We start from the raw sequence: 8,612 nt of genomic DNA on the forward strand, positions 1-8,612 counted from the left end.
GTTGTCTAAATTTAGCTTAGGTTGAACTTGATGGACGTACGTCTTTTTTCCACCTCATCTACTATGTAACTATGTAACTATGTAAGGTAGAGTATGACATCATTGACTGCAGTCTGTCCCCTTGCCACCCTCCAAGCTGTACATTTGTCACTATGCTCCAGTGACACGTTTGACACACGCTGTATATATTCAGCACAATTCACAGGAAGTTACATTCTCACTAAGTACAGCCAACAATGGAGACAGTCTGCTCACATCCCACCGGCACAGCATGCAGCTTGGCATCGGAATGCCATCCCACCGGCACAGCGTGCAGCTTGGCATCGGAGTGCCATCCCACCGGCACAGCGTGCAGATTGGCATCAGAATGCCATCCCACTGGCACAGCGTGCAGCTTGGCATCGGAGTGCCATCCCACCGGCACAGCGTGCAGCTTGGCATTAGAGTGCCATCCCACCGGCACACAGTGCAGATTGGCATCGGAATGCCATCCCACCGGCACAGCGTGCAGCTTGGCATCGGAGTGCCATCCCACCGGCACAGCGTGCAGCTTGGCATCGGGATGCCATCCCACCGGCACAGCATGCAGCTTGGCATCGGAGTGCCATCCCACCGGCACACAGTGCAGATTGGCATCGGAATGCCATCCCACCGGCACAGCATGCAGATTGGCATCGGAGTGCCATACCACCGGCACAGCGTGCAGATTGGCATCGGAGTGCCATACCACCGGCACAGCGTGCAGCTTGGCATCAGAGTGCCATCCCACCGGCACAACGTGCAGCTTGGCATCAGAGTGCCATCTCACCGGCACAGTGTGTAGCTAAGAATCAGAATGCCATCCCACGGCTAAGAATCAGAATGCCATCCCACGGCTAAGAATCAGAATGCCTTATTGTCACCCAATGAAATTAGAGAGGGGGAGATGAGTGCCGCATACTGGAGTTTTCTAGATTTTAAACCAACCATTCTTAGAAAGGTGTACCCCCCTTTCTTTCTCACATCAGGGTAACACACAGAGGGTAGAAATGTATCAACCTGTCCTGGTTCCCAAACGTTCCCGTGAACTTGTGAATCTGCCAAACATTTCAGCAACGTTTATTGGACGGGTCAAAAACTGCGTGGTGATTATGGTGCAAAATTCACTAAAATTCCCAAGTATTTTCCATCCATTGTTGTGAAATGTTTGCAAACAGTTATCATTAAACTGCTCTGGAAGGTCCCTGTTCCATATCCGGTGACGCGGTTTCCCTGCGCTGGGGGAGAGATCAGTCCCACGCATTCGGATAGAACTGATATCTTCTCCCTCACAGAATATTGGACAAGGTTTTACTCCCAGTTGAAGTTGCAGATTTTCACCAGCAGCCGATGTCCAGACTCCACCAGATCACCAACATGCCGGCTACACCAGGGGTGCGCAAACTGCACCCCCCCTGCCGTTTCCCCCGCCCCCCCCCGCTTACCTGATCTGAAGCATCAAGTGACGCTGCGGGGTCATGTGACGTCACGCCACGTGACCCCGCTGCGTCATTTGGATCACGGTAAGTGAAGTTGCGCATGCCTCGCGCAGTTCCACCGCCATTTAATTTAAATGCCTTGGGGAAGAGCAAGGCCTCTGCAACCGCCACGCCCCCCTACCCCCCCAAAAAATCTCACACCCCCCAGTGCAAGACTCAGATTCCCCTTCACCTCCCAGAACATACAAATGTCAGTGATGTTAGTGCTTGGAGCCCTGGCAGCTGTGGACCAAAGTGTGGTATAAGCGATCCTTAGGCCGACGTCAGCTGCCAGGGCACTGCTGAGTCAGGAAGGAGGCTCCTGACCTTGGGGGTACTCGCTCTGTATCCACGGATCGATGAAGGCTGAAGTATGCAAACTGACAGGGCAGCAAATGAGGGTTCTGCTGTTTAGGGTCACTTAACCACAAGGGTGCTCAGCTCCAATCCTCAAGCCCTCCCAACAGGTCAGGTTTTCAGGATATCCCAGCTTCAGCACAGGTGGATCAATCAGAGGTTCAGCCTGTGCTGAAGCATGAACTGATTGAGCCACCTGTACTGAAACAGGGACCGATTGAGCCACCTGTGCTGAAGCAGGGATAACCTGAAAACCGACCTCTGAAGTGGGACACCCCAGTTCACTAGTGATCTTAGAGAAGTCATATCTCCCTGCCCCCCAGGTAACAAAGGGAGCGTAACCGTTCTGGAGAAGGAACTACTGCAGGTTTTATTAAAGTCATTTCTTTTAGATTTGTTATCTTTGTACAAAGGTAAATGACGCTTTAACTCCTTCAGCGCCTGAGAGGTCTGAAACGCCTCTGCCAGTGGGGCTCAAACTTAGTCCTCAAAGGCCACCAACAGGTCAGGTTTAAGAATATCCCTGCTGCCGGGATTGAGCCACTGATTGGGCCACTGATTGAGCCATCTATAGCCGGGATATTCTTAATACTTGGCCTGTTGGTGGCACTTGAGGAATGAGTTTGAGCGCCACTGCCCGGGACGAAGCGCCATCACAAGTTAACCCCTTGCATGTTTCCAGCACGAGCTGTACATGTAGCTGAGATGGCGTCTGTAACCCCTTCCCTGCCTGTGCGAATATTAATATTACTCATTCTAATGGCGCAGTATAAATGGTGCATATGTGCCGCTCCAGGACGCGCTCTCTGTGCGTTTCCACTGCGCGCAGCCAGGCTGCCCGGGGAGGCGCGGCTTCGGACCTCGCTAAAGGTCAGCGAGTCATACAGAGCGGATCCTGATGCTGGCCCGGGGGGGGGGCGATGGTTTACCACGAGGATTAATACCGTCCACGACCGTAATCTGCAGCCACGTCTGGTTATTACTAAAGGTTCCGAGCTGCAGAACGGTGGCAAAAACAGCACAGGATTTAACACATCGTTTCCATAGGATCTCTCTGGTAAATCTGATGCTGTTTTCTTGTGCTCGTTCTGCCCGGTTTTTCCTTTTTTTGTTTTTTTTTTAAGTCTCTGCAAATATTATTTGTGCTGTTATTAATAATTCATTATTAATCGTATTAATTATGTAGAAAATGACTAAAACAATTAATTACATGAGACTGCACCAGGGGTAGCCAACTCCAGTCCTAGGAACACCAACAGGTCAGGTTTTTAGGATATCCCTGCTTCAGCACAGGTTGCGAAGACTGAGTCACTGATTAAGCCAATTGTGCTGAAGCAGGGACGGATTGAGCCACCTGTGCTACATCAGGGACTTGTTGAGCCACCTGTGCTGAAGTAGGGATGCCCTGAAAACCTGACCTGTTGGTGGCCCCTGAGGCCTGGAGTTAGCCACTTCTGGACTACACCTTTAACCGTTCTGCCGCCAGGAAATGTGCAGAGCATTACAACAGGCTGAGAGCCCCCCGTTCTGGCAGCGAAGGGGTTAAGTATACGTGATAACACCCAGACGCGCGGCACTTTGCCTTTCTGCCGAGTCTGACAGTGATTCCATATAACATCACTGCGCAGTTACAGCTGCCGTCTCCGTACGCGGCCAGCGGGACGCGGTTTTCCCCTATTAAGGACCCTTTCATCTCAGACAAAAGAGAACAGGCCGAGGGAGGGCTCCATTCAGCGACCGCGAGCTCCCAGCGAGAGCGGAGAGGGGATAATAGTATTATTATTCCCATCCTCAATTTAATCAGCTCCTTCCAACTCCCGCACATTCCCAGTAATACGCGGCAGGGCGCGCGCCACGGGGTTTTATATCTCAATAACGACACTTCCTCCTAAACAGTCTCACTCCTGGCACCACGGCACTTCTCACGCCTCTGCTAGTCTCCCAACATACCTCATAGATTGTAAGCTCTTTGGAACAGATATTCTTATCTAATGCAATATAGTGACAAGTGCAACAACCCCTGCCTGTATTCTAATGTAATACAGATGTACACAGACACAATGTAAAGTGTGTGTGTCTCACACACTGCACTTTCTGTCTCCACCTTCTGAGTGTAGGATTAGATTGTAAGCTCTCAGGGGCAGGGGTCTCCTCCCGTGGTCTGATTTTGATTGCTGCACTTATTGTATTAGTATTTCCTGTCTCTTTTGTACAGTGCTATTACATTGTGGGCGCTATATAAAGTTATACATACAATAGCTTGGACTCATGTTACTGCCCCACAGTTGCTGCTACCAACCATCAAGGCCAGGCACTACCATCTACTGCACTTACTCCCTTCCCTGATGCCGCTGTAAATCTCCCAGCATACCGCTTAGATTGCAAGCTCTCCGGGGCAGGGATTTCCTTTCCCATTGCCTGACTTTGCTGTGTTATTTTATTGGTGGAAATGTGACAGCATATTTCAGGGAAGCTGCATGCGGAGCCATTCTAATTATCCAATCTAGGATCTCTCACATGCCACAAAGGGTTAAGTCATTTGTTACCGCTGACCCGCTGCTGTGATATAGTGCTGTGATATAGTGCTGTGATATAGTGCAGGGAGAGTAGTGCTGTGATATAGTGCTGGGAGAATAGTGCTGTGATATAGTGCAGAGAGAATAGTGCTGTGATATAGTGCTGGGAGAATAGTGCTGTGATATAGTGCAGGGAGAATAGTGCTGTGATGTAGTGCTGGAAGAATAGTGCTGTGATATAGTGCTGGGAGAATAGTGCTGTGATATAGTGCTGTGATATAGTGCAGGGAGAATAGTGCAGGGAGAATAGTGCTGTGATATAGTGCTGTGATATAGTGCTGTGATATAGTGCAGGGATAATAGTGCTGTGATATAGTGCAGGGAGAATAGTGCTGTGATATAGTGCTGTGATATAGTGCAGGGAGAATAGTGCTGTGATATAGTGCAGGGATAATAGTGCTGTGATATAGTGCTGTGATATAGTGCAGGGAGAATAGTGCTGTGATATAGTGCAGGGATAATAGTGCTGTGATATAGTGCTGGGATAATAGTGCTGTGATATAGTGCTGGGATAATAGTGCTGTGATATAGTGCAGGGAGAATAGTGCTGTGATATAGTGCTGTGATATAGTGCAGGGAGAATAGTGCTGTGATATAGTGCAGGGATAATAGTGCTGTGATATAGTGCTGTGATATAGTGCAGGGAGAATAGTGCTGTGATATAGTGAAGGGATAATAGTGCCATGATATAGTGCTGGGATAATAGTGCTGTGATATAGTGCAGGGATAATAGTGCTGTGATATAGTGCAGGGAGAATAGTGCTGTGATATAGTGCAGGGAGAATAGTGCTGTGATATAGTGCAGGGAGAATAGTGCTGTGATATAGTGCAGGGAGAATAGTGCTGTGATATAGTGCAGGGAGAATAGTGCTGTGATATAGTGCTGGGAGAATAGTGCTGTGATATAGTGCTGGGAGAATAGTGCTGTGATATAGTGCTGTGATATAGTGCAGGGAGAATAGTGCTGGGAGAATAGTGCTGTGATATAGTGCAGGGAGAATAGTGCTGGGAGAATAGTGCTGTGATATAGTGCTGTGATATAGTGCAGGGAGAATAGTGCTGTGATATAGTGCTGTGATATAGTGCAGGGAGAATAGTGCTGGGAGAATAGTGCTGTGATATAGTGCAGGGAGAATAGTGCTGTGATATAGTGCAGGGAGAATAGCGCTGTGATATAGTGCAGGGAGAATAGTGCCGTGATATAGTGCAGGGAGAATAGTGCTGTGATATAGTGCTGTGATATAGTGCAGGGAGAATAGTGCTGGGAGAATAGTGCTGTGATATAGTGCAGGGAGAATAGTGCTGTGATATAGTGCTGGGAGAATAGTGCTGTGATATAGTGCTGTGATATAGTGCTGGGAGAATAGTGCTGTGATATAGTGCTGTGATATAGTGCTGTGATATAGTGCAGGGAGAATAGTGCTGTGATATAGTGCAGGGACAATAGTGCTGTGATATAGTGTAGAGAAAATAGTGCTGTGATATAGTGCTGTGAGAATAGTGCTGTGATATAGTGCAGGGAGAATAGTGCTATGATATAGTGCTGGGAGAATAGCACCGTGATATAGTGCAGGCAGAATAGTGCTGTGATATAGTGCTGGGAGAATAGTGCTGTGATATAGTGCTGGGAGAATAGTGCTGTGATATAGTGCAGGGAGAATAGTGCTGTGATATAGTGCAGGGAGAATAGCGCTGTGATATAGTGCTGGGAGAATAGCACCGTGATATAGTGCAGGCAGAATAGTGCTGTGATATAGTGCTGGGAGAATAGTGCTGTGATATAGTGCTGGGAGAATAGTGCTGTGATATAGTGCAGGGAGAATAGTGCTGTGATATAGTGCAGGGAGAATAGTGCTGTGATATAGTGCAGGGAGAATAGTGCAGGGAGAATAGCGCCGTGATATAGTGCAGGGAGAATAGTGCTGTGATATAGTGCAGGGAGAATAGTGCTGTGATATAGTGCAGGGAGAATAGTGCTGTGATATAGTGCAGGGAGAATAGTGCTGTGATATAGTGCAGGGAGAATAGTGCTGTGATATAATGCAGAGAATAGTGCTGTGATATAGTGCAGGGAGAATAGTGCTGTGATATAGTGCTGGGAGAATAGTGCTGTGATATAGTGCAGGGATAATAGTGCTGTGATATAGTGCAAGGATAATAGTGCAGTGATATAGTGCCGTGATATAGTGCAGGGAGAATAGTGCTGTGATATAGTGCAGGGAGAATAGTGCTGTGATATTGTGCAAGGATAATAGTGCAGGGATAATAGTGCCGTGATATAGTGCAGGGATAATAGTGCTGTGATATAGTGCAGGGATAATAGTGCTCTGATATAGTGCCGGGAGAATAGTGCTGTGATATAGTGCAGGGAGAATAGTGCTGTGATATAGTGCAGGGATAATAGTGCTGTGATATAGTGCAGGGATAATAGTGCTGTGATATAGTGCAGGGATAATAGTGCTGTGATATAGTGCAGGGATAATAGTGCTGTGATATAGTGCAGGGAGAATAGTGCTGTGATATAGTGCAGGGATAATAGTGCTGTGATATAGTGCAGGGATAATAGTGCTGTGATATAGTGCAGGGAGAATAGTGCTGTGATATAGTGCAGGGAGAATAGTGCTGTGATATAGTGCAGGGAGAATAGTGCTGTGATATAGTGCAGGGAGAATAGTGCAGGGATTGTTAGTGTGAGAACACTGAGTGATCTGATCCGCAGCACAAACACCTGTGCTAACGCTGTACCTGCCTTCCTACAGAAAGTACCGTCTCACTGGGAACGGTACGGTGGGGTCTGGGTATTAAACAGCGTCCGATTAACCCCTTCGCTGCTGGAGCAGCCTGCCATGCCAGCCTGGACATTCAGGAGCGTCATAATGAAGTACTTAAAACTAGAGTGTAAGCTCTTCGGGGCACAGAGCTCACTGAGCCAGCGTTACATTTTGCTCCGCATGGCACAGCTCAAGCATTAAGCTTGTCACCTCCGCAATGTCATTACAAATGGGTGACAGGCGAGTGACAGGAAGACGCCCTCACCACATGCTGTGTGTCACAGCAGAGAACAGCCGAAGATGCTTTATAAATAAGGGATGAGCGGGGCGCTGAGAGACTGACAGCATGTCACAGCCGTTCCCGGGCTGACTGCACCCGCTGGGAGAACCTTGTCAGTAAGGTGGCACCGTTATACTGGATCCTGGAAGAAAAAAAGATGGCGGCACACAGGTGTAGCAGCAAACATTTGCTGAAGTTTACTTTATGCTCAAGCAGACAAAGCGTTAACGTTTCGGGAACACAAACCCTTCCTCAGATAATGCCACCCTTAAAGGTAAATGTCTGTAAATTTTTGCTACTATACCTGTGTGCCTCCATCTTTTTTGTTGCTGCATTTTATATATATATACTAGCTGAGAGACCCGGCGTTGCCCATGAGTTAAATTTCCCGCTAGGAGGAGGAGGACGGGGGCGGGGGGGGGACGGGGGCGGGGGGGGATGGAGGGACAAGGGGGGACAGGGGGGGACGGGGGAGGGGGACAGGGGGGGATGGGGGGGAGAGTGGACAGGAGGGTGGGGGGGAGAGTGGACAGGAGGGTGGGGGGGAGAGTGGACAGGAGGGGTGGGGGGAGAGTGGACAGGAGGGGTGGGGGGGAGAGTGGACAGGAGGGTGGGGGAGAGTGGACAGGGGGGGTGGGGGGAGAGTGGACAGGGGGGGGTGGGGGGAGAGTGGACAGGGGGGGTGGGGGGAGATTGGACAGGGGGGGTGCGGGGAGAGTGGACAGGAGGGGTGGGGGGAGAGTGGACAGGAGGGGTGGGGGGAGAGTGGGCAGGAGGGGTGGGGGGAGAGTGGACAGGAGGGGTGGGGGGAGAGTGGACAGGAGGGGTGGGGGGAGAGTGGACAGGAGGGGTGGGGGGAGAGTGGACAGGAGCGGTGGGGGGAGAGTGGACAGGAGGGGTGGGGGGAGAGTGGAAAGGAGGGGTGGGGGGAGAGTGGACAGGGGGGGGTGGGGGTAGAGTGGACAGGGGGGGTGGGGGGAGAGTGGACAGGGGGTGTGGGGGGAGAGTGGACAGGGGGGAGTGGGGGGAGAGTGGACAGGAGGGGGGTGGGGGGAGAGTGGACAGGAGGGGTGGGGGGAGAGTGGACAGGGGGGGTGGGGGGACAGTGGACAGAGGGGAGAGTGGACAGGAG

Source organism: Ascaphus truei, chromosome 18, assembly GCF_040206685.1.
Source record: "Ascaphus truei isolate aAscTru1 chromosome 18, aAscTru1.hap1, whole genome shotgun sequence".
Lineage (NCBI taxonomy): Eukaryota > Metazoa > Chordata > Amphibia > Anura > Ascaphidae > Ascaphus > Ascaphus truei.